A 266-nucleotide genomic window follows, 5' to 3' on the forward strand; every position below is an offset into this window, starting at 1 on the left:
CCCCTTTTCGTAAATCACACAAAGACGTAAGGCGTTAAAACCCCTTTCTCCGCCCTTACCAGTCCTTGTTTGTGGGCGTAGAAACCCTGCACGCCCATTCCATTGTCCGGAGAGAGCCATACGCCCGCACATACAGGTGCTTGCAGTGCCATTGCAGTGAATTGTTGCGCAGTGGCAGTGGCATTAATGGCATTTAGGACCCAGAACATGTTAAATCCAAAGACTCTTGTTTATCATTTTTCTTCCTCCCTTTTTTGGCTTCATAA

The 266-nt window shown here is 47.4% G+C and overlaps 1 protein-coding gene across 1 annotated transcript in view; it reads left to right on the forward strand.

Annotated features, from left to right (window-relative positions):
- Window positions 1-266, forward strand: part of LOC119582359 (nesprin-1-like) — a gene marked incomplete at its 3' end in the record, with an annotated part of 145,991 nt that overhangs the window by 131,170 nt on the left and 14,555 nt on the right.

Source organism: Penaeus monodon, chromosome 15 (genome assembly GCF_015228065.2).
Source record: "Penaeus monodon isolate SGIC_2016 chromosome 15, NSTDA_Pmon_1, whole genome shotgun sequence".
NCBI classification, from domain to species: Eukaryota; Metazoa; Arthropoda; class Malacostraca; order Decapoda; family Penaeidae; genus Penaeus; species Penaeus monodon.